The sequence below is a fragment of the Palaemon carinicauda genome, chromosome 17 (assembly GCF_036898095.1).
Source record: "Palaemon carinicauda isolate YSFRI2023 chromosome 17, ASM3689809v2, whole genome shotgun sequence".
Taxonomy (NCBI): Eukaryota; Metazoa; Arthropoda; class Malacostraca; order Decapoda; family Palaemonidae; genus Palaemon; species Palaemon carinicauda.
Genome location: NC_090741.1, coordinates 104,255,696 through 104,281,427, shown reverse-complemented (window position 1 = coordinate 104,281,427; position 25,732 = coordinate 104,255,696). Strand labels below are relative to the sequence as shown.

Here is a 25,732-nt window from a genome sequence, read left to right as displayed (position 1 = left end):
CAATAAATTGTAAGGGTGATGGAAAACAATTAAGATATGAATTTTTAATAATCGCATTCCTGAGTTTGGCTCTCACTCAGTAACCGCAACCTTGGTGTCATAATTTCGCTGTTCAATTTATTGCTATCTATTTTTTAGGTAATGAGAAACAGAAAACTGGTTAGAAGGGAAATAAATAAAAGTTAATGTATTACTGGATTGATTGAGGTTATTATGTGTGAAGAAATTTGTTAATGACAATTATATTTACCATAAAAAAAATAGCGATAAAACTTCACCATTGGCAACTTTACAAATGACGTCATCAACAATAACAAATAACCCCCGATTACCAGACTTACTCTTCTAGTTTTCATTGTTTGGTAGTGGTTCTTGTATAGACGATGGCATGATTGGTTAACAATTGGATGTAGGGTTTTATCATATTTTGAATTAAAGAAGTTCATCATTTAGATTATATAATTTTCAGCATTAAAATTTATGCAAGTTACTTCATATTGTATTTTCTAAAAATTAGTAATACTTAGAAACCCTACCATTTCATTCACCGATTATAATTTGCATAGAGCTGAACAAAGTCAAGTTTGTGCAGTCAGCATTCTCTTCGCTCCAAATTAAGGTAAATGTTGGTTATTTTTTATGCTTGTTGGAGATGAATTAGTTCTTTTGGGTTTGAGCTGATATGATGAAGGTGGAACATTAATTTGCAACTGAAATACTGATATGCCAGTGGTCACTTTTAAAATGTTAGTGTGAGCAATTGTCTTTGTTGGTGGTAGTCCTACCGTGGTGACATTCGTGTCCTGGGATGTTGCCTCACCAATAATGACACCAAATATTGTTTATGTTGACGCAAGAACTTTATACCTTTAATGCAAAGGCATGCTTATTTGTTTTGTTAATTATAGGCATGTATTTTTATTATTATTATTATTATTTGCTAAGCTACAATCCTAGTTGGAAAGTCAGGGGCTCTAACAGGGAAAATAGTGGTGTTTGTTTACGAGAGCACGCTCTCCATTTATTCCAAAATTATGCAGTCCTGCAGCTCTCCTCTTTTTTTACAATAATTGGGAGGTTCTTTAAATGCTGGGAAAGTAAAAAATAGCAAGATGTTATGCAAGGGGGAGGGGGAGGGGTTGGTGGAGGAGGTACTAAACGACCTGGAACCGACACCGTCAATACAGTCAATCAAAGAGAAGTTCGTGAATTCAGCGCACATTTGGTATATATTTGAAATATATTCTAAATTAAAAATGGACCAATTACTCAAAAGTGTCACCATTTGAGAAGTGTGTATTTTCTATTAGGTAAATATTTAATATAGATCATATGAAAGTGTTTTTTTAAAGAAACTATTTTGAGAATTACTAATTTTCCCAGACGACGTTTTGCTACACTAACACCATCTATTGACCACTGCCTAAGGACCAATGAAAACAGTCTTACTCTGCAAAAATAGTCATTCTTGTAAAAAGTTTCTTTAAAAAAAGATAAGATCTATTGTCAAGTATTACCAAATAAAATATACAGTTCACAAATAGTGACACTTTTGAGTAATTGATCCATTATTTAATTTATTATATATTTTGAATATATATATCAAATGTCCGCTGACGTCACAAACTTCTGTTAGGTTGACTCTGTTGACGATGTCGGTTCCCGGTCGCTTAGTACCTCCTCAACCAACCCCTCCCCCTCCACCCCCTCCCACAACATTTGTTATTGTTTTTTTTTTTTTGCTTTCCCAGCATTTAAAGAACCTCCTAATTACTGTACAATAAGAGGAGAGCTGCAGGAATGCCTAATTTTGGAGTAAATGGAGAGGGTGCTCTTGTAAACAAATACCAAAGTAGGTCAGTGAGGAAAGGAAACGAAGAAAAATAAAATATTGTAAGAAGAGCAACATTAAAATAGATATCTTTTATATAAACTTTAAAAACTTTAACAAAACAAGAGGAAGAGAAATAATGTAGAATATTGTGCCCGAGAGTACCCTCAAACAAGAGAACTCTAACCCAAGACAGAGGCTATGGCACTACCCAAGACTAGAGAACAATGGTTTGATTTTGGAGTGTCCTTCTCCTAGAAGAGCTGCTTACCATAGCTAATGAGTCTTCAACTCTTACCAAGAGGAAAGTGGCCACTGAACAATTACAGTGCAATAGTTAACCCCCTTGGGTGAAGAAAAATTGCTTGGTAATCTCAGTGTTGTCAGGTGTATGGGGACAGAGGAGAATCTGTAAAGAATATGCCAGACCATTCGGTTTGTGTATAGGCAAAGGGAAAATGAACCGTGACCAGAGAGAAGGATCCAATGTAAGACTGTCGGGACCGTCAAAAGAACTCATAACTCTCTAGCGGTAGTACCTCAATGGGTGGCTGGTGCCCAGGCCAACCTACTACCCACCTATTGCAGTACTTGTGTATATACTGCCAGTTCAGCAGGGTACGTGTTATAAGCATAGTCGTATAGAAGAAAAGCTTTGTCTACTGTTGTCTTGTTAGAGATATTTCATGAAAATTTATTTTGATTCATCCAGTTGCAGGTATAAGGTACAATTTTGTATATTGAACAAACACTTTCTATCTCATGGTTATTTTAAGGTAATGGTTGTTGGTTGTGTGAAAGGTGATTGAGGTCATATTACTGATACAATTACCCTTTATACTTGGTCAGTTTAGGTTTAAGTTGTATGTCGGGGTAGATGACGAAGGACGCACTATCCTATGGTTGGTCAGTTTAGGTTGTGGCATTGGGGCCATAGTTAAATAAGGACACAGCATCCTAGGTTAGTGTATGAAGGAACATGTGTTTTGATGTTTACGAGGACTGATAAAATTAGTATCTTCCATGCAAATTTTGCTAGAAATGCTCGGTTTTTGCAGTCCATGGGTAAGAGCATATACATCTAGAACAGGTTAGGTTGGGATCCCTTAGATTAGTACAGGTTAGGTAAAGATACCTTAAATTAGTACAGGTTAGGTGGGTTTACTTTAGATTAGTACAGGTTAGGTAGTGATACCTTAGATTAGTACAGGTTAGGTGGGGATACCTTAGATTAGTACAGGTTAGGTGGGGATACCTTGGATTAACACAGGATAGGTGGGGATACCTTAAATTAGTACAGGATAGGTGGGGATACCTTAGATTAGTACAGGTTAGGTGGGGATACCTTAGATTAGTACAGGTTAGGTGGGGATACCTTGAATTAGTACAGGTTAGGTGGGGATACCTTAGATTAGTACAGGTTAGGTAGTGATACCTTAGATTAGTACAGGTTAGGTGGGGATACCTTAGATTAGTACAGGTTAGGTGGGGATACCATAGATTAGTACAGGTTAGGTGGGGATACCTTATATTAGTACAGGTTAGGTGGGGATACCTTAGATTAACACAGGATAGGTGGGGATACCTTAAATTAGTACAGGGTAGGTGGGGATACCTTAGATTAGTACAGGTTAGGTGGGGATGCCTCAGATTAGTACAGGATAGGTGGGGATACCTTAGATTAATACAGGATATGTGGGGTACATTAGATTAATACAGGTTAGGTGGGGATACCTTAGATTAATACAGGATAGGTGGGGATACCTTAGATTAGTACAGGATATGTGAGGATACCTTAGATTAATACAGGTTAGGTAACGATACCTTAAATTAGTACAGGTTAGGTGGGGATACCTTAGATTAGTACAGGTTAGGTGGGGATACCTTATATTAGTACAGGTTAGGTGGGGATACCTTAGATTATTACAGGTTAGGTGGGGATACCTTATATTAGTACAGGTTAGGTGGAGATACCTTAGATTAATACAGGATAGGTGGGGATACCTTAGATTAATACAGGATAGGTGGCGTACCTTATATTAGTACAGGTTAGGTGGAGATACCTTAGATTAATACAGGATAGGTGGGGATACCATAGATTAGTACAGGATATGTGGGGATACCTTAGATTAATACAGGTTAGGTAACGATACCTTAAATTAGTACTGGTTAGGTGGGGATACCTTAGATTAGTACAGGTTAGGTGGGGATACCTTATATTAGTACAGGTTAGGTGGAGATACCTTAGATTAATACAGGATAGGTGGGGACACCTTAGATTATTACATGTTAGGTGGGGATACCTTATATTAGTACAGGTTAGGTGGAGATACCTTAGATTAATACAGGATAGGTGGGGATACCTTATATTAGTACAGGTTAGGTGGAGATACCTTAGATTAATACAGGATAGGTGGGGATACCTTATATTAGTACAGGTTAGGTGGAGATACCTTAGATTAATACAGGATAGGTGGGGATACCTTAGATTAATACAGGTTAGGTGGCGTACCTTATATTAGTACAGGTTAGGTGGAGATACCTTAGATTAATACAGGATAGGTGGGGATACCATAGATTAGTACAGGATATGTGGGGATACCTTAGATTAATACAGGTTAGGTAACGATAATTTAGATTAGTACAGGTTAGGTGGGGATACCTTAGATTAGTACAGGTTAGGTGGGGATACCTTATATTAGTACAGGTTAGGTGGAGATACCTTAGATTAATACAGGATAGATGGGGATACCTTAGATTAATACAGGATAGGTGGCGTACCTTATATTAGTACAGGTTAGGTGGGGATACCTTAGATTAATACAGGATAGGTGGGGATACCTTAGATTAGTACAGGATAGGTTGGGATACCTTAGATTAATACAGGATAGGTGGGGATACCTTAGATTAATACAGGATAGGTGGCGTACCTTATATTAGTACAGGTTAGGTGGGGATACCTTAGATAAATACAGGATAGGTGGGGATACCTTAGATTAGTACAGGATAGGTGGGGATACCTTAGATTAATACAGGATAGGTGGCGTACCTTATATTAGTACAGGTTAGGTGGGGATACCTTAGATTAGTACAGGATAGGTGGGGATACCTTAAATTAATACAGGATAGGTGGCATACCTTATATTAGTACAGGTTAGGTGGAGATACCTTAGATTAATACAGGATAGGTGGGGATACCTTAGATTAGTACAGGATAGGTGGGGATACCTTATATTAATACAGGATAGGTGGGGTACCTTAGATTAGTACAGGTTAGGTGGGGATACCTTGGATTAATACAGGATAGGTGGGGATACCTTAGATTAGTACAGGTTAGGTGGGGATACCTTAGATTAGTACAGGTTAGGTGGGGATGCCTCAGATTAGTATAGGGTAGGTGGGGATACCTTAGATTAATACAGGATAGGTGGGGTACCTTAGATTAGTACAGGTTAGGTGGGGATACCTTAGATTAATAGAGGATAGGTGGGGATACCTTAGATTAGTACAGGATATGTGGGGATACCTTAGATTAATACAGGATAGGTGGGGTACCTTAGATTAGTACAGGTTAGGTAACGATACCTTAAATTAGTACAGGTTAGGTGGGGATACCTTAGATTAGTACAGGTTAGGTGGGGATACCTTAGATTAGTACAGGTTAGGTGGGGATACCCTAGATTAGTACAGGTTAGGTGGGGATACATTAGATTAGTACAGGATCGGTGGGGATACCTTAGATTAATACAGGATAGGTGGGGTACCTTAGATTAGTACAGGTTAGGTGGGGATACCTTATATTAGTACAGATTAGGTAGTGATACCCTAGATTAGTACAGGTTAGGTGGGGATACCTTAGATTAGTACAGGTTAGGTGGGGATATCCTAGATTAGTACAGGTTAGGTGGGGATACCTTATATTAGTACAGATTAGGTGGAGATACCTTAGATCAATACAGGATAGGTGGGGATACCTTAGATTAGTACAGGATAGGTAGGGATACCTTAGATTAATACAGGATAGGTGGGGTACCTTATATTAGTACAGGTTAGGTGGGGATACCTTATATTAGTACAGGTTAGGTGGGATGCCTTAGATTAGTACAGGATAGGTGGGGATACCTTAGATTAATACAGGATAGGTTGGGTACCTTAGATTAGTACAGGTTAAGTGGGGATACCTTGGATTGATACAGGATAGGTGGGGATACCTTAGTTGTTCCGTAACCGAAATACAAACCACGCTATTTACACAGGGTATTACTTTCGGCGTAGCTGAAATGACGAGCCATTAGATTTTTAACGAGGGTTAACTACCACCCCGCTAGTTAGCAGGGGGTAGGGAAGGGGTTGCTTGCTACCCCTCCCCCCCCACACTGGTGAGTTGTCCCACTTCACTTTTGGCTCCAACGAAGTACAGACGTTTCTGTTTTCGTCTTCGTTAATGACAGCCTTAATCTGTTTTTTTGCTTTTTCTAGTTCTGTGTGTTTGGAAGTTGGCCTCGACCGTTATCATCGCTATGCGCAAGTGCCCTGGATTCGCTGGCCACCCTTGTGGGACCTTCATGTCAGCGGAGGACACCGATCCTCACACCCTTTGCCCGCAGTGCCGAGGCCAACGGTGTGAGATGGAGAATACTTGCAGTGAGTGTAGGGAGTGGTCTGCCTCCCAGTGGGAGAAGTTCAGCCGTCGGCGTAAGAAGAAGTCCAAGAGAGACCGTTCTCCTTCAGGGGTAACCTTGAAGAAAGAAGGCTCTAAGGACTCTCCTTCTGCCGCCCGAACTTCCTCCGAAGCTCCCACTTGATCGGTCTCTCGTGAGAGACTGCCGAGTGGTAGCGCATGCCCTAGTGGTGTTTCCCGACCTCGGGGTGCGGGAGAGGGGGTTGCCTCCCTTAGCGTGGCAGCTCCCTCTTCTCCTTCAGGGGAGGATATTTTGGATTTTAATGAATATGACCAAACTGTTTCTAATGATGATTTGTTCCAGCTTTGGGCTTCCTTGGGGCTTAAGGGCTCGCCCTCCAAGGAAGCCCTGTTTGACCTTATCCAGCTGGGGCTGCGGTCAAACAGTCGCCGGTAATACCGGAGGTACTCCCTTCGGATATTGTCGACACTATCTTGGCAGGGCCTTCCGACGGGTCTGGTCAAACCCTTGATGCTGCGCCTGTTGCGGATGTTGCTGAAAGCTCTCCTCCCCCCTCCGAACATCCTTCGAGGGGGAGGGGAGTCCCACGGTCTCTCCTGCGAGCGGGTCTCCCCCTCGGGGGAGTGCACTGACAGAGACTCCTCTTCGGAGGACTGATGACTTGGACGCCCTTCCTCGAGGTCGTATTCGCCGTAAGGCCCGTCGGCCTCTCCGCAGCAGAGGACTTCCTTCTCCCTATAAGGGAGTTAGGAGGCGCCTCTTTGGGTTGTCGTCGCCTGTTCCTTCCCCTGAGGAGGAGCCCCCCCCCCCCCCCCCCCCCCCCCGTCAGAAGCAGACCGTCGCAGTATCGTCCCTTGACCTCTCCGCAGATCGTTCGCAGTATCCTACGCCTGCCAGACCTTCCGACCTACCTTCTCCGTTCCTGGCAGCAGATGCGCTTTGGGCGCCTTCTCACCCTGTTATCCGACAGGCACCGATCCCTTCGGGGAAGAGGGACTCTACCCACGGTGTGGGTAAGTCTCTTGCGCGTCAGGGTTCCCCTGCGCGCCCACCTGTGTGTTCGCGTGTAGTAGCGCACAAGCGCTCTCCAGAGTTACAGTCTTCGGACTTAACTCGCCAGCGCTCTCCTGCTCGGCAGCGATCACCTGCTCGCCAGCGCTCTCCTGCTCGGCAGCGATCACCTGCTCGGCAGCGATCACCTGCTCGCCAGCGCTCTCCTGCTCGGCAGCGATCACCTGCTCGCCAGCGCTCTCCTCGCTGGTCTCCTGTGAAACAGCAGCGCCCTCATGTTCCTGATGTGCGCAAGGCGCACCTTCGTTCTCCTGTGCGCAGCCGCGCTACTGCGCAGCTGTTCCTGATACGCGCCAACGATCGCCACCGCGTTTACGATCGCCACCGCGTTTACGATCGCCACCCGCGTTTACGATCGCCACCGCGTTTACGATCGCCACCGCGTTTACGATCGCCAGATCTGGACTTAGGCAAGGGTTCCATCCCATCGCCTCGCCCTCGCGCCCCTGCGCGCCCTTCTGCTCCTGAGCAACAGCGCACACGCTCTCCGGAGCGCCCATCTAGAGCTCCTGTACGCGAGCGTTCGCCTGCGCGTTTGTCTCCGTCCATCTCTTTAGATGTGTGCAGTAACCTTACTACGCGCCAACGATCTCCTGCGCGCCCACGCGATCACTCGCCTGTGCACAAACGCTCTCCTGAGTGCCAACGCCCTCTTAAGACTGATCGCCCCAGGTCTCCGACTCGCCCGCGCGATAAATCGCCTGTCCGTGGTACGCGCCGTCGTTCTCCTGAGTCCACAAGACATCGCTCGCCAACGCGCCAGCATTCGCCAACGCTCTCCGCCTGGCAAACGCTCGCCAAGTCGCTCGCGACATTACTCGCCCGAACATCGTCGTTCTCCTACGCGCCGCCAGCGGTCGCCTAGTTTTTAGCGCACCCCTTCACCTACGCGCCCACGCGCACCTTCACGTGCGCGCCAGTGCGTCCCTTCGCCTGCGCACCCGCGCCCCCACTCGCCAGCGCGCCCATGCGCCATCTCGCCCACGCGCCCTCTCGCCCGCACGCAAACGTCCCCATGCCCATTCTTCTCCACGCGCAATGCGCCCGCGCTTCGGAAATCGCCTGCTCGCGATCCCTCGAATGCTATTTTGCGCGAGCGCCGCCGCTATCCCCATTCTCGCAGGGATCATCAGCGCGGCCAACTGTTAGGGACGCTGACTTCCAGATCTTCCTCTGAATCGCCACCGCGCAAGCGTAGGATATCCTACCAGGATCAGGACCAGGAAGGATCTACGGAGAGGTCCATGCAACATTCTTTTTCTTCTTCTTTTCAGGCAGGCCCCGTGGTGTCCACTCCGAAGGGTCAGGAGATCCCCTTCCCTCCAGCAGGGATAACTGACACTGCGTCAGTTACCCGTCAGCCTTGGTTCCGTCACATAATGAACGCAGTGGTTCAGGCCGTGAAGCCTGCCCTCGTTGATTTGGGACTTAAACCAACGGCAGACTCATCCCCGCTGAAGAGAAGGAGAGGAGTGGACTTCGTGGTGACTTCTCCCTGGGAGAAGTTGGTTCCCAAGAGGTCCGTCAGGAAGGCTCCCTCTCCTCCACGATCGGTTTCTCCTCCCATGGACGAGGTTTTTCCGTCCTCAGGAGAGTCCAGCGAGGCAGGGGTGTCTCCCACAGCACCAATGGGAGGAACCCCTCCTCTTAGGAGAGAAATTTCTCGCGAGGAAGCTCCCTTCCGGACCTCTTTGCTGGAGTCCTGTATTCCTCCTAGGAGGGAGCCCAAAGACTCAAAGACAATTCCTAAATCGTCATCCAGGATCCATCCAGAGCCAACCAGACCCCGGGAGAACGTCTACGTGTCTCCCCAAGATGAGCCTTTGGGGACCGGAGACTTAGGAGGAGACCAGTTTCTTGTCAGAACACGCGTTCTGGCAGGTCCTAGGCTTGATGAGGCAACTCAACAAGTTTAAAGCCCCGGAGACTGCCCCTCGAGAGGACAAGGACACGGTGCTAGACCAATTCTACGGCACCCAGAAACCCCTGAAGACCAGCGCAGCTTTGCCTTGGTCCAAAGGGGTGAAAGGGGCCAGGGACAGGGTCGAAGCCCAGCTCTCTGAGCTCGCCTCCTCCGGTCGTTCTTCTGCCGGGCACAAACTCCTCCCGCCTCCTCGAGTACATCAGAGGAGGTACTTTGAGATCATGGGGGAGTCGAGTATGGCTCTTCCACTTCACCATTCTGTGGAAGAGCTGACCAGGGGAGCTCCTCTCGAGAAGCTCTCCGCTCGGCAGGTGACTTTCTCGGCGTCGGAGATCTTGAGCCTAGAGAAGGTCACAAAGAGTGCCATGCAGGCAACTTCGTGGCTGGATATTTGGCTGGGATCTCTGGGCATCGTATTGCGCTCTGAGGATCTGTCCAAGGAGAGCAATAGGAAGGCCTTGGAGACCTTCCTCCTTTCGGGCACACGTTCGATCGAGTTCCTCGCTCACCAGGTTACTAACCTGTGGGCTAACTCGATCCTCCAGCGTCGCGATGCAGTGACCGAGAGGTTCCATCTGAAGGTCCCCGCCGTGGATGTCTGCAGGCTCAGGCACTCCTCCATCACGGGGAGAGATCTGCTTGAGCCCAAGGAGATAGAACGAACAGCTGAGAGGTGGAGGAGATCGAATCAGGATTCTCTCCTCCGGAGGGCCCTTACTTTTCGGCCCTACAAGCCTCCAACGCCTCAACTGCAACAGCAGCCTCGCAAGACACCGAAGAAGGCTCCGGCAGCTAAGACAGGGGTGTCTAAGCCGCAGCCCTTTCAAACCAAGGACAGAAGGCGCGACAAGTCCTTTAGGGGAGGAAAGAATCCTAGGGGTAGCGGCCGATGCCGCAAGCGCTAGGATCGGCAATCCCCCCGCGTGTCCACCTGTGGGGGGATGTCTAAAAAGTTGCGTGCACAGGTGGCAGCAATTTGGGGCCGATTCTTGGACGGTCTCCGTGATCGGCCAAGGTTATCGCATCCCATTCACGACGTCTCCACCTCCCCTGACAGCGAATCCAGTGTCGCTGAACTCCTATGCCATGGGATCGGCAAAGGGGTTAGCCCTTCGGGCAGAAGTCGAGACCATGGTCAAGAAGGATGCTCTCCAGGAGGTCAATGACGGCTCCCCAGGCTTCTTCGGTCGACTCTTTCTTGTAAAGAAGGCGTCTGGAGGCTGGAGACCGGTCATCGATCTCTCAGCCCTGAACAAGTTTGTCAAACAAACTTCATTCAGCATGGAGACAGCGGACACGGTCAAACTTGTAGTGAGACCGCAAGACTTCATGAGCACACTGGATCTGAAGGACGCGTACTTCCAGATCCCAATCCATCCGTCTTCCAGGAAGTACTTGAGATTCATCCTAGACAGCAAGATCTACCAGTTCAAGGTGCTGTGTTTTGGTCTCTCCACAGCACCTCAGGTGTTCACCAGAGTGTTCACACTGATTTCGTCGTGGGCGCACAGGAACGGCATACGTCTCCTCCGTTATCTGGACGACTGGCTGATCCTGGCAGACTCAGAGTCGACCCTTCTTCGACACCGGGACAGGCTTCTGGAGGTTTGCCAAGATCTGGGGATCATGGTAAATCTCGAGAAGTCCTCTCTGCTTCCGACGCAACGACTGGTATATCTAGGCATGATATTAGACACCGATCTCCACAAAGCATTTCCATCAGACGACAGGATAGCAAGGCTGAGGAGGGTCGTAGAACCTTTCCTCAGGCGGGAAGAGCTTCCAGCCCAATCATGGTTACGTCTACTAGGTCACCTTTCCTCCCTGGCACGTCTAGTCCCGAACGGCCGCCTCAGGATAAGATCCCTGCAATGGCGGTTAAAGTCCCGGTGGAATCAAGACTCCGATTCTCCGGACTTTCTGGTTCCTGTAGGATCCACGGAACTGACGGACCTTCGGTGGTGGCTGAACGACGTGATCCTTCGAAAGGGAGTGGATCTTCTCGTCCTCCCCCCGGATTTGACTCTGTTTTCGGACGCGTCAAAAGAAGGGTGGGGGGCCCACGTTCTGAACCAAAGGATCTCAGGCCTCTGGTCAGAATCAGAAAAGTACCTCCACATCAACCTGCTAGAAATGAAGGCCGTTTTCCTGGCCCTTCAACAGTTCCAACGGACCCTGGCAGGCCACTCCGTAGTGGTGATGAGCGACAACACCACGGTAGTGGCTTACATCAACAAGCAGGGAGGTAACTTTTCTCAACAGCTATCCCATCTTGCAGTAGAGATTCTGAGATGGTCCGAAATCCACTCGATAACACTTTCGGCTTGCTTCATTCCTGGCAAGAGGAATGTGCTCGCCGACAGTCTGAGCAGAGCGACGCAGATAGTGAGTACCGAGTGGTCTTTGGATCCTCAGATAGTCAACAAAGTCCTGACTTTGTGGGGTTCCCCGACAGTAGATTTGTTCGCGACAGCCTTGAATTTCAAGCTGCCCCTGTACTGCTCTCCAGTCCCGGACCCCAAGGCTCTCTGGCAAGATGCTTTTCAGCAGAGGTGGGACAACATCGACGTTTACGCCTTCCCACGTTTCTGTCTGATGAGAAGGGTGCTCAACAAGACCAGACTATTGGTCAATCTCTCCATGCCTCTAATAGCTCCGCTATGGCATCACGCGGAATGGTTCCCGGACCTTCTGCAGCTCCTGACGGAGCTTCCGAGAGAACTTCCCCCACGACACGAGCTACTCAGACAACCACACTGCAACATCTTCCACAAAGCCGTAGCGTCGCTTCGGCTTCACGCCTTGAGACTATCCAACGTTTCCTTACGGAGAGAGGATTTTCGCAACAGGTTGCGGACAGGATGTCTCGCCACCAGCGCGAGTCCTCTATCGGAGTCTACCAGGCGAAGTGGAAGGTCTTCTGTGGTTGGTGTCGTGGGAGGGGTATCTTTCCACTCGATGCCTCTATTCCAGCAATAGCGGAGTTCCTCGTGTATTTACGGGAGGAAATGCGCCTTTCGGTCTCGGCGGTAAAAGGCTATCGCTCAGCCTTAAGCCTGGCTTTTAGGCTGAAAGGAGTGGACATTTCCTCTTCGTTAGAACTTTCCCTACTCGTGCGCAGCTATGAGCTTACCTGCCCTCAGTCAGAAGTAAGACCTCCTCCTTGGAACGTGTTTCAGGTCCTCAGGGCTCTGAAGAGAGCTCCGTTTGAACCATTATGCCAGGCGTCTGATCGCCACCTGTCTTGGAAGACGGCTTTCCTGCTCGCTTTGGCCTCGGCCAAGCGAGTTAGTGAACTTCACGGTCTTTCTTACGACGTCGCCCATTCAAGGGGATGGGGGGAAGTAACGTTTCAGGTTCGTTCCTGAGTTTGTTGCCAAGACTCAGAACCCTGGGGTGTCGGACCCTAGGTTTGACTCCTTCGGGGTAACGAGTCTTCGTTCTGTAACAAGTGACCCAGACCATCTGTTACTTTGCCCAGTGAGGAGTCTGAGGCGTTACTTAAAAAGAACAGCTGCAGTCCATCCTCAGGTGCAGGCGTTATTCGTGAGCACAGGAAGGACGAAGAGGAGGGTCACTAAAAACACCATCTCGGCCTGGATTCGGATGGTTATTCAGCACGCCTTGAATCCTGACCCTCCTCCGTCACGTCGCCCTAGAGCGCACGATGTCGGGCATCGCTACGTCCCTGGCCTTCAAGAGGAATTTCTCTGTGACGCAGGTCTTGCAAGCTGGGGTCTGGAAGCGCCAAACGACCTTCACAGCACACTACCTGCAGGACGTGACCCACAGGAGCCTCGATACCTTCTCTATTGGCCCTGTGGTGGCTGCACAACAGCTGGTCTAACCTCAGGCTCCTTAATGGACAGGTAGCAGAAGGTTGGGGGCATTGTTACCCGGTTTTAGTCTGCGTGATTGAAAGAGTAAGTCTGGCCCTTACTTCTTTCTTCATTCTTCCCTCCCTTGGGGAAATCAGCATCCTGGTCTCTGCATAGCTAACCTCAACCTCTGCAGGTAAACCATGCTCCTAGTATTAGCTGTAATACTGTTTGCGTCCCCCATACCCTGACAAGGTGGTATTGGGAACGTCCTAGCCTAGATTTCTATCTAAAGAACTCCAGGTCAACTTCCTAGGACGAGTCACAACTTCCTCCAGACACAAGCTTATGTAGGCCGCACATTCGTCGCTAGCAACGAAAGTGCGAGGTGCAGGGACCCCCTTTCTCGAGTGCTGCTCACTCGGATTTCGGGTCCCCGGGTAAAGTCAAAGCCAGTAAGGCTGGGGATTTTCTGCCCTTCCTAAGGGGTAAGTCACCATATGTAAATAGTGTGGTTTGTATTTCAGTTACGGAACAAATGACAAATTCGGAGATAATTTGTATTTTTCCTAACCATACAAACCTTAGCTATTAACTCATATTTGCCCGCCAGCCCTGTTCCCCAAGTCAAGTCCTACCTCTAAGTGAAGTGAGACAACTCGCCAGTGTGGGGGGGGGGGAGGGGTAGCAAGCTACCCCTTGCTAACTACCGGCGGGGGGGGGGGGTTAGTTAACCCTCGTTAAAAATCTAATGGCTCGTCATTTCAGCTACGCCGAAAGTAATACCCTATGTAAATAGCTAAGATTTGTATGGTTAGGAAAAATAAAAATTATCTTCGAATTTGTCATATTAGTACAGGTTAGGTGGGGATACCTTAGATTAGTACAGGATAGGTGGGGATACCTTAGATTAATACAGGATAGGTGGGGTACCTTAGATTAGTACAGGTTAGGTGGGATACCTTAGATTGGGACAGGTTAGGTGGGGATACCTTAGATTAGTACAGAATATGTGGGGATACCATAGATTAGTACAGAATATGTGGGGATACCTTAGATTAGTACAGAATAGGTGGGGATACCTTAGATTAATACATAATAGGTGGGAATACCTTAGATTAGTACCTGGTACAGCTTAGGTGGGGATACCTTATGTTAGTACAGGTTAGGTGAGGATACCTTAGCTTATTACAGGTTAGGTGGAGATACCTTAGATTAGTACAGATTAGGTGGGAATACATTATAATTAGTACAGGTTAGTTGTAAAGACTAGATTAGTACAGAATAGGTGGGGATACCTTAGATTAGTACAGAATAGGTGGGAATACCTTAGATTAGTACAGAATAGGTGGGAATACCTTAGATTAGTACAGAATAGGTGGGGATACCTTAGATTAGTACAGAATAGGTGGGGATACCTTAGATTAGTACAGAATAGGTGGGAATACCTTAGATTAGTACCTGGTACAGTTTAGGTGGGGATACCTTATGTTAGTACAGGTTAGGTGGAGATACCTTAGATTAGTACAGGTTAGGTGTGGATTATTTAGATTATTACAGGTTAGGTGGGGATACCTTAGATTAGTACAGGTTAGGTTGGGATATCTTAGATTAGTACAGGTTAGGTGTGGATAATTTAGATTATTACAGGTTAGGTGGGGATACCTTAGATTAGTACAGGTTAGGTTGGGATATCTTAGATTAGTACAGGTTAGGTGTGGATAATTTAGATTATTACAGGTTAGGTGGGGATACCATAGATTAGTACAGGTTAGGTTGGGATATCTTAGATTAGTACAGGTTAGGTGTGGATAATTTAGATTATTACAGGTTAGGTTGGGATATCATAGATTAGTACAGGTTAGGTGTGGATAATTTAGATTATTACAGGTTAGGTGGGGATACCTTAGATTAGTACAGGTTAGGTTGGGATATCTTAGATTAGTACAGGTTAGGTGTGGATAATTTAGATTATTACAGGTTAGGTTGGGATATCATAGATTAGTACAGGTTAGGTGTGGATAATTTAGATTATTACAGGTTAGGTGGGGATACCTTAGATTAGTACAGGTTAGGTAAGGATACCTTAGATTAGTACAGGTTAGGTTGGGATATCATAGATTAGTACAGGTTAGGTGTGGATAATTTAGATTATTACAGGTTAGGTGGGGATACCTTAGATTAGTACAGGTTAGGTAAGGATACCTTAGATTAGTACAGGTTAGGTTGGGATATCATAGATTAGTACAGGTTAGGTGTGGATAATTTAGATTATTACAGGTTAGGTTGGGATACCTTAGATTAGTACAGGTTAGGTGTCAATACTTTAGCTTAGTACAGATCAGGTGGGGATACCTTATTTTAGTACAGGTTAGGTGGGGATACCTTAGATTAGTACAGGTTAGGTGTGTATAATTTAGATTAGTACAGGTTAGGTGTCAATACTTTAGCTTAGTACAGATCAGGTGGGGATACCTTATATTAGTACAGGTTAGGTGTGGATAATTTTAAACATTAAACTTACCCGCTGGTTATATAAAAATTGCTTTAGTCCCTGACGTCGGGCAGAAATTCAAAAACTTGCGGCAATCGCAGATAGAGTTTCCAGGTGTACACTAGAGCCCTCACGGGAGATATGCCGAACCATTCCATACTTCACCAGATCTTCCCTGCCACCATTGCTGGCAACATCGTTTGGAATTCACTCTTGATTAACCTGGAATTTAGCAGTTATCTTGGTGATGTACTCCTAAATATGGGTTCTGGCATTCGCTTATTTTGTTTTTGTTTGGTATTTGTTTGCTATGTTATAGCTTAAAAGGTAGGATTAGAAGTTTTTCAATCTCCTTCAAATTAACGAAAACTTGATGGCGGTAGGTAAACACCCCGCCTTTTCTATGACGTCATAGTCATATGACGTAAGACTAGAGTATGACTTGCATTTTCTTTCTTTTTCCACAAGAATGATAAGTGAATACTTTTTCTCTTAGTATTAAGTTTTATAAGATGATACTTTTAGGTTATTTTAAGGAATTTTTGTCATTTTAGTATACTTTCTGTAGATAATCTTCAATCTGTTTTCAAAGAATTACTTAACTAGTGTTCAGTTTTATTTACGCTACGCAGTTCTCAGTCAATTGTTACAGTATTACAATTTTCTTTGTATCGTTATTTATGAAAAGTAAATTCTTCTTAAAAACCAAAGTATTTTAAGTTGTATTAGTAAAAAGGAATATGTTGATTTACAATAATATTTGCCCTTTTAGTATTTTTTCTTTAAGCTAATCTTTTTGCAAGGATTTAAGGAAATTAGCGTTCAGTTAATTTTACATGACGTAGTATTCATGACAATCGATATACAGTAGTCTCACGATTCTTTGTATCGTTGTTTACTTATTAGTTTTTGGGAATACTAAATTTTTTCGTATAATATACAGTATATAGATGTTCCAAATGTAAAATGTGACTAATCATTTTTTATTGGAAACCCTTAAGTAATAAGGGTTGTTTACATACATATATATATATATATATATATATATATATATATATATATATATATATATATATATATATATATATACAGTGATACCTCTGGATACGAAAGTTTCTGCTTACGAAAAATTCAGCATACGAAAAGTGATTCGAAGATTTTTATGCCCCAGTATACGAATAAAATTTCAGGATACGAAAACCTTACGAGATCCCAACTCTTCACCGAGAGTAATTTTAAAAAGCGCGCGCCGCCAGACTTTGAACTTGGGTAGACTCACTTACAGCCTCCCGCTCACCCATTGGTTATCTTCCTACTCAGATGCTAGCTGACGCCATAAGATCCTGCTTTCCTATTGGTCGGCAACTATCCCAGCTTGCTTACGCACAGGCGTTCATCTCTCTCTCTCTCTTTTCGTTCCGACCGCGGTATCGTTAACAGACATTGTGTGCTTTCGCTTGTTTGACGTACTGTTAATATACAGTACATTCGTACACCACGTGTTATCGTCATTAAACATTCGTTACTGTGCACTGTACTGTATTAGTGTTTACTATACATAGTATTGTATATAACGTACGTATTGTATTATATTACGTATTACTGTAGCCATGGGTCCCAAGAATGTTGCCGAAGGAAAGAAGACGACGATGCTCTCGATGGAGACGAAACTTGATATCGTAAAAAAGTACGAGTCTGGCATGCGTTTAAGTGCGATCGCCAAGGAGTATGGCCGGAATCCATCTACGATAGGCACCATCCTTAAGCAGAAGGCGGCCATCAAAGCAGTGGCACCTTCTAAGGGCGTCACTATTTTCTCCAATAAGAGAACCCACGTGCATGACGAGATGGAGAGGCTGCTTCTTGTGTGGATCAAAGACAAAGAGATCTCAGGAGACACCATCACTGAGACTACAATTTTCCAGAAGGCCTCCGCCATTTTCGGTGATCTCGTGCGTTCTCAGGCCGAAGAAGGGGCAGGAGAAGGAACATCCCAGCAGGAACCCCCAGAGTTCAAGGCTTCTCGGGGGTGGTTCAAGAAATTCAAGAGAAGGACTGGTATTCATTCAGTGGTACGGCATGGGGAGGCAGCCAGCTCGGACACGAAGGCCGCCGAAGCCTTTGTTAAAACGTTTGAAGAGTTGCCTCCGCAGGAAGGCTACAGTTCGCAGCAAGTTTTCAATTGCGACGAAACTGGGTTTTTCTGGAAGAAAATGCCTCGTCGGACGTTCATCACGGCGGAGGAGAAGAGGCTACCCGGACATAAGCCTATGAAGGACAGGCTTACCCTTGCTTTTTGCGCAAACGCCAGTGGGGACTGCAAGATAAAGCCCCTGCTAGTGTACTATTCAGAAAATCCCCGAGCCTTCAAAGCCCACAAAGTCATCAAGGAGAACCTTCCTGTGATGTGGAGGGCGAATGCTAAAGCCTGGGTAACGAGGCAACTTTTCATTGATTGGGTGAATGTCTGCTTCAGTCCGACTGTCCGAAAATATTTGGAAGAAAACCGCCTCCCTATGAAATGTCTGCTGGTGTTGGACAATGCTCCAGCTCACCCTCCTGGCCTCGAGGAATATCTTCTGGCTGAGTATTCCTTCATAAAGGTCCTATATCTACTGCCTAACACCACCCCTCTCCTCCAGCCCATGGACCAGCAAGTTATTTCAAATTTTAAAAAATTGTACACGAAGCATCTCTTCCAGAGATGTTTCCAAGTCATAGAGAATACAAACCTCACTCTGCGTGAATTCTGGAAAGTTCCTATGATACTTCTCCCTTCAGTTGACTTTAAGAAACTCATGAGAGTTTTTTCTGAAGAGTTTCCAATTTATTTTGTACCTGCTGCTCCTCGTCCCGCCTTCAGAGTTTTTCGCTTGGGAAGGCGTCGAAGGAGTCTCTGTTTTCTAAGATGGTGCCAGTAGGGCAGTGCAATAGCCCGTCCTCAATGCAGCATAAAGAGCCTAACTGCAGATGTTGGGGCTGCAGCACGTTCAGCTGCAGCCACAGGAAGTGCATTACTGCTTTTGTGAGAGAAGGCAGCGTTCCCTTTTTTGCTATGTGCTTGTGGGTTTGGGTCTTTGGGGTCTTGAGTCTGATCCTCCGTCAAAACCCTGAACAACAGTGCTGCAGTTCAACCGGCTTTGTGAGAGAAGTCGTTGTACATAGAAAAATTCTTGATCATCTAATAGAGCTTGAGGATGATGGGAGACTGGATGCAATGAGGCATTAAAACCTATGAAGCCAGCTTCCTTATCAATGAAGCAGGATAACTTTGCACCCCCCCCTTTTTTTTTCTTCCTCTCTTCTCCCTCAAGGGTTGGTCAAAGACACAGGTTTTGGTGTATAAATCAGCAAGAGGTTTCTGCATACTTTTTCTCTAAACCGCACAGACAACAGTAGGAGCCAGACTTAACTTCTAGCGAGCTGGGAGAGGAGAGGAGCAGACCTTTGGTCCGTGCTTTCGCTAAAGAATGGATGCAAAATCTTTTTCCTAGTGAAACCTCCTTAGTTACTCTGTTAGACCTCTCTGCCAATTACAGAGAGGAGCCTAAGAGACAGGCTATGCAACATCAAGTGTGTCTCTTTTTGGAGAGGGAGGCTATTGCCTGGTCCTGAATGTCACTACTCTCAACGTCTTCGTTCAGAAGACAAAGTTCTCCTGGAGACATCGAAATCAGTCCTTTCAACAGTAGGAAAGGTCCACTGGATGGTCTCTTTAGACCTCCAGGATGCTTATTTCTACATCCTCATCCATCCAAACTTCAAGCAATACCGGAAGATTCGTGTATAGGAGGAAGTTGTCCAGTTTTGGGCTCTTTGTTTCGGTCTAAGCACCACCCCTTAAATAGAGGGTGCGTCTGTTAGGACCTGTCGTTTTTCTAATCCTTAGACCTCTTCCAAGGAATGTCGATTTCAAACTTCTTCCAGCTCCATTTTCCCTAGGAGAAGAAATGTCGAACGACAAAGAAAACAGGAGGCTTTAGCGCCTGCTCGAGCATGCCTTTGGACGCCTCCCAGGACTCTCACCTTCATCATAGGAAAGGTGAGGGGAAAGTTTTTTCGTTGTCTTCAGATGACGCAGCACCCAGACGAGGCTGGCATCAACTTCCAGACCTTTGAAGAGGAAGGTGGACACCGTCAATCAGCGTCCTATCATGACACCGCAAGCTTCTGGTTGTAGTCTTTGGAGCAGTCCTGGGCGTTTTTTCTTTCTACCGAAGAAAACTCTTCTACCAAACATCCTTTTAGGATGTCGACAACTGTCAAATAGCATCCAACTCACCCAGTTGCAGGACAGTTGTCTGAGCCTAGCATGGCACCGGTTCATGCTCCTTCCCCATCGTCAAACCGGTTATCGTCTTCTGGACGCTCTGCGTGTTTTTAAACGGTGTAGAAAGAGAGCTTGTGGTAGACGTGACGTCTCCGGTACCACAACAGTTTACCCCTATTTTTATTACACTGCTAGATTTGCAACAGAAGCTCTCTTCGCTCATGCTAGTTTATCGGCCTGCGAACAACAAGAAAGTAGCAGGCCTGGACCCTGAATGTCAGGTAACTGCACACCTGGACACCAAGCATAGTGAGGCTTCTAGTTGAGATGTTCTTGATGACGAATGTCTACAATTCCCTAGTTAAATGTCGTATTTTAACCATTTTTAACCCAAGGAGTCAAGCAAACAGACGTGACATCGTACGTCCACCTAACAGGACGTCAAGCTTCCAGCAGGACATGACGTCGAGCGTCCAATAAGACGTGACGTCGAGCGTCTATCTAGACGCGAAGTTAACCATCAAGCACAATGCGACCCCGAGCGTCAAACAGCTCGTGACATGGACCTGTACGCATTCCCACCATTCAAAGTGCTGTACAAGGTGTTACAAAAGTTTATGTCTCACGAGGGAACCAGGTTGACTTTAGTGGCTCCCTTCTGGCGGTCAAGAGGTTGGTTCACAGAGGTACTGGAATGGATGGTGAACGTTCCAAGAAGCCTGCCATTGAGAATAGATCTTCTCAAACAACCTCACTTGGCAAGAGACCATCTAAACCTCCAAGCTCTACGTCTGACTGCCTTCAGACTATCGGAAAACTCACAAGATCTAGAGGATTTTCGAAGGAGGCAGCTAAGGCTATCGCTAGAACAAGGAGGACTTCTACCATCAAGGTTTACCAGTCCAAGTGGGAGGCTTTTTGAGAGTGGTGTAGAGCTATATCAGTTTCTTCATCCAGTACCTCTGTAACACAAATAGTCGATTTCTTCTTAGACCTTAGAAGAAAGCCCAACTTTTCCTCCTAGACCATCAAGGGGTACAGGAGTATGCTGGCAGCTGTCTTCGGACACAGGTTTTTAGATCTCTCAAATAATAAAGACCTTCAAGATCTTTTCAGATCTTTTGAGACTTCTAAGAAGCGTCAACAAGAATCACCAGCCTGGAATTTAGATGTTGTTTTAAAATTCCTCATGATTGACAGATTCGAGCCTTTACACTCGGCTTCTTTTAAAGATCTGACTTTGAAGACTCTTTTCTTAGTAAGTCTGGCAGCAGCTAAGAGAGTCAGTAAAGTTCACACTTTTAGCAAGATTATTGGCTTCAGAAACGGAAAAGCCATATGCTCCTTGCAACTTGGATTCCTGGCCAAAAACGAACGTCCTTCTCATCCATGGCCTAAATCTTTCGAGATTCCTAACCTCTCTGATATGGTTGGTGAAGAGTTGGGAAAGTTCTGTGTCCTGTTAGAGCACTGAAGTTCTATCTTGACAGAGCTAAAAATTTAAGAGGCAATTCAGAAGCTCTTTGGTGCGCAGTCAGGAAGCCTGCGTTACCGATGTCTAAAAACGCTCTATCATTTTTTATAAGACTGTTAATTAGAGAGGCTCACTCACACTGTGGTGAGGCAGACCTTAAGCTGCTAAAAGTAAAGACTCATAAAGTTAGAGCTGTGGCAACTTCTGTAGGTTTTAAACAAATCGTTCTCTGCAAAGCATCATGAAAACAACCTTTTGGAGGAGTAAATCTGTATTCGCCTCGCATTACTTGAAACGTGTCCAGACTCTTTATGAGGACTGCTACACTTTGGGACCATTCGTAGCAACGAGTGCAGTAGTAGGTAAAGGATCTACCACTACGTTCCCCTAATCCCTAGTACCCTTTTTCTTCTCTTGGAACTTTTATTTATTTTTATGGTTATATGTGGAGATTGGTCGACAGTCTTCCGCATTCTTTGATTTAGTCAGTTGGTCATTTTGTTCCTTGAGAGTGCCCAGAACAAGGGTATTAGTTGAGGTCCTGTCAGGATAGAGGTTACAGTATTACCTGTTTGACAGCTCCTAGAGATCTTCAGCCCCCTGGGTGGACCACGGGATCTCATAAGGATAGCAGACATAATGAGGCAGAGAATCATTGAAGTCAGCTTTCTTAACAGGTACGAACCCTTAAGCTTGTTTTAAATAACTCTTAAGTAATATTCCAACAATGTTGCTGTCTCTAACCCTCCACCAAGGGTGTCAATCAGCCATTTGTTCCGTAACTGAAATACAAACCACGCTATTCAATATGGGTAATTACTTTCGGCGTAGCTGAAATGACAAGCCGTTAGAATTTTAATGAGGGTTTACTACCCCACCGCTAGTTAGCGGGGGTAGGGAGGGTAGCTTTCTACACCCACACACACACCTGTGCTTGAGCTCACTTTGCTCTCGGCTCGGGTGGTAGTCGAACGTGTCCGCTGTCACCCTCGCCTTCTTTGACAGCCATTGCTAATACTTTTTGCTTTTCCTTTGACAGAGTGTGTGTGAAGTTGGCATCTGCTATGCGTAAGTGTCCTGGATTACCCGACCGCCCTTGTGGCACGTATATGTCGGCGGTCGAGACGGACCCCCACACCTTATGTCCTTACTGTAGGGGCCAGCGGTGTGATAGGAATAAAGTGTGTGGTGAGTGTAGGGAGTGGTCTAATTCCCAGTGGGAGAGGTTTTCTCGGCACCGGAAGAAATCCAGACGGGATATTTCTCCTTCGAAGGTTTCTTTGAAAGGAGAAAATCCCAAGGGCTCTTCTTCCGTGGCCCAAACCTCCTTCGAAGCTCCCACTCGATCGGTTTCTTCCGAGAAACTGTCGAGTGGTAGCGTAGGCTGTAGTTCTGTTGACCGATCTTGGGGTTTAGGGGAGGGAGTTGCCTCCCATAGCGAGGCAGCTCCTCCTCCTCCCCCGGGGGAGGATTTAAATATGCCTGTTTCTAATAATGATTTGTTACAGCTTTGGGCTTCCTTGGGGCTTGAGGGTTCGCCCTCCAAGGAAGCCTTGTTTGACATGATCAGCTTGGGGGCAGCTGTCAAACAATCGCCGACTTTAGCAGAGGTTGATCCTCTATCTATCGTCGACGTTGTTGTGGCAGAGGCTTCCGATGAGTTATATCAAACCTCTGCTTGTGATGTTCCCGATGTAGCTGAAGGCTTAGTTCCCCCCTCCGAACATCCTTCGAGGGAGGAACTAAGTCCAACGGTCTCTCCTGCCGGTGATTCTCCCCCTCGGGGGAGTTCACTCACAGAGACTCCTCTTCGGAGGACTGCTGATGGTCAGCCCGCTGACCCCACGGCCCCCAGAGGGCATATAGGGCGTAAAGCCCGCCCTCCTCGTCGCCGTAGAGGCCTTCCTTCACCTCACAAGGGTTTTAGGAGGCGCCTCTTCGATTCATCATCACCGCAGTCCGCTGCAGAGGAACCTCGCCGTCGTTCTCCGACTCTACCAGCTACTTCCCTGGACCTCTCTGCAGATCGTTCGCGATCTCCTTCGGTGGAAGGTCGTCCTTACAAAGGGCACGCCGACCTTCCACCCGCCAGACCTGCTGACCTGCCATCGCCGTTCCTGACTGCTGATGTGCTGTGGGCGCCAACACATCTCATTGTAAAACGGGCAACGGTCTCTTCAGGGCATCAAGGGCTTACGCACAAGTTAGTGCATAAGTCCCTTACGCGCCAGGTCTCCCCTGCGCACCAACGATCACCTGCGCGCAAGCGTTCGCCTTCAGATGTGGTTCCTTTTAAAGCGCGCTAGTGCTCACCTGCGCGCCAGCGCTCTCCTGATCGCCAGCGCGCTACTGCACGCCCTCATCCTGCTGCGCGCCTTTGTTCTCCTGCGCGCCAACGTTCGCCTACGCGCCAGCGCTCTCCTGCGCGCCCACGATCTGATCTGGGCGCAGTGGGGAAATTAACCTCTTCCCCTGCTCGCCAGCGCTCACCAACTCGCCATTGATTGCCAACGCGCCATCGGTTCCCGCTTGCGCGCAGTCTCTGATGCGCGCCCACGCCCATCACCACAGCCAGATGTGCGCTCTCATGCGCGCCCACGCGCAAGGGATATGTCTCCTGCGCGCGCGCCTAACGTTATCGCCCGCATGGGCTCTTCGGCCAGAACCTGCACGCCCCCGCACGCGTGAGCGCTTGTTCATCCTTCAGCGCGGCCTCTGCTATCTCCAGCCCGCGCCCCTGCGCGCCATCGCTCGCCCGCGCGCGCCCTCGCCATCGCCCTAACGCGCGCCAACATTCGACCGCGCGCGCGCGAACAATCTCCCACGCGCAACCCAGGGCAATTTCCATCGCGTGAGCGCCAGCGCGATCCCACGCATGAGGCTGCAGGACAACGGGCGGCCAGGTCATCTTCGTCGCGGTCCCACCCCCTACCCCCTGTAAGCGCAGAACAGCGCGCTCGCCAGTGGGAGGGAGGATTCCGGATAGATCCAGGGACTTTTCTCCTTCATCTTTTCAGGCAAACCCCCCTTTGGTAACTCCTCTTAGGGATCGAACGATCCCCTTCCCTCCAGAGGGAGTTACGCTGTCAGTCAGCAGCCTTTGTTTGGGTCCCTGGTCAGAGCAGTCATGCAGGCTTTTAAGCCTGTTCTCTCTGAGCTGGGCCACAAATCATTGGCAGCTTCTACTCCCCTGAAGAGGAAGAGAGGAGTGTCTGACGTGGTAACTTCTTCAAAGGTGAAGCTTACTCTTCGGAAATCCTCGAGGAAGGCCTCCTCACCCCCCCCAGACTTTCACTCCCTTCCCTTCGGACGAAGATTTCCCGTCCTCAGGGGAGTCACGCGAGGTGAGGCGTTCCCCATCGCACCAATGAGGGAAACCCCACCTCGCGCTGGGAAGTCTTCTCGGGTAGGGGTGGAGAAGAGCCTCCCACCATCACTGTTGGAGTCCTGCATCCCTCCCAGGAGGGAGTCGAAGGACTCTAAGACTTTGACTAAGTCATCCTCAAGGATTAGACCGAAGCCAGCCAAGCCTTCAGAGAACGTCCACGAGTCCCCCCAAGAAGACCCTTTGGGGACAGGAGACTTTGCTGCTAGCCCTTCAGGAGGGGAGCTGCAGGAGTCAGAGCATGCGTTCTGGCAGGTTCTCACCCTTATGAGGAATCTCAATGGGTTTGCGGATCCGGAGATTCCCCCTTGTGAGGGCAAGGACATGGTCTTGGACCGAGTCTTTGGTGCTTAAAAACCCTCTAAGGCCAACGCGGCTTTGCCCTGGTCTCAAGGGGTTAAGAGTGCCAGAGACAAGGTCGAAGGCCAGCTCTCCGAGCTTGCCTCCTCCAGCCGATCCAGCGCCGGCAACAAACTCCTCCCGCCTCCTCGAGTCCATGAGAAGAGGTACTTTGATATCATGGAGGAGACTTGATTAGCTCTTCCCCTACACCACTCTTTGGAAGAGCTTACCAGGGGAGTCCCTCTAGAGAGAGACTCCAACCGGCAGGTCTCGTTCTCGGCAACGGAGATCCTTAGCCAGGAAAAGGTAGCGAAGTGTGCCATGCAGGCAACTTCGTGGCTGGACATCTGGCTAGGGTCTCTGGGCATCCTGTTACGATTAGAGGACTTGTCCAAAGAAAGTACCAGGAAGGCCATAGAGACCTTTTTACTCTCAGGCACTCATACAACCGAGTTTCTAGCCCACCAAGTCTCGAACTTG

At 47.4% G+C, this 25,732-nt stretch overlaps 1 protein-coding gene across 3 annotated transcripts in view; it reads left to right on the top strand.

Moving 5' to 3' along the window:
* Positions 1-25,732, top strand: part of LOC137656885 (uncharacterized) — a 73,069-nt gene that overhangs the window by 292 nt on the left and 47,045 nt on the right. The window contains exon 1 of one of the 3 annotated variants that reach the window (XM_068391261.1): positions 461-619. The exons of 1 other annotated variant lie outside the window; for it this stretch is intronic. The gene's annotated coding sequence lies outside the window, so the exon portion shown is untranslated. Of the gene's footprint in view, positions 1-460; positions 626-25,732 lie in introns of those variants that run through there. One more of the 3 variants, XM_068391262.1, reaches the window with a different exon arrangement.